Genomic DNA, 403 nt, shown 5'->3' on the forward strand with positions numbered 1-403 from the left:
AGCAACATAGCGTCTTTTAAAGCCTCATGCTTGGAAGTGGCTGAGCAATTTGGTTTGAAGCTTTTCTGGGAGTAAAAGAAGAGGAAGAAAAAAGGGGGGAGGAGGAAGAAAAAACCAACCAACAAAACCTCCCACTTGTTGTGGAGAATATCAGCCTCAAGAGTTCTTAGTGTGTGCCTAAGCAGGTGAGGAGAGGAGTCTGCAGTCTGAAAAGCTGGCAAAGTCCTGCCCGTTTTCGGTGCTGGGGGAGACACCTGGGGAGACTGCCTGGGGGGTGCTGAGCATCGCACCGTGACACCAAACCCACAGCTCGCGGGGTGTGGGAAGGGCTGTGGCACTCCCTGTGCCGTGGGGCTGGCCCGGGGCAGGAGGAGCTGTTCAAGGTGTAGTGGTGGTCAAGCCC

Source organism: Buceros rhinoceros, unplaced genomic scaffold, assembly GCF_000710305.1.
Source record: "Buceros rhinoceros silvestris isolate BGI_N320 unplaced genomic scaffold, ASM71030v1 scaffold21675, whole genome shotgun sequence".
NCBI classification, from domain to species: domain Eukaryota; kingdom Metazoa; phylum Chordata; class Aves; order Bucerotiformes; family Bucerotidae; genus Buceros; species Buceros rhinoceros.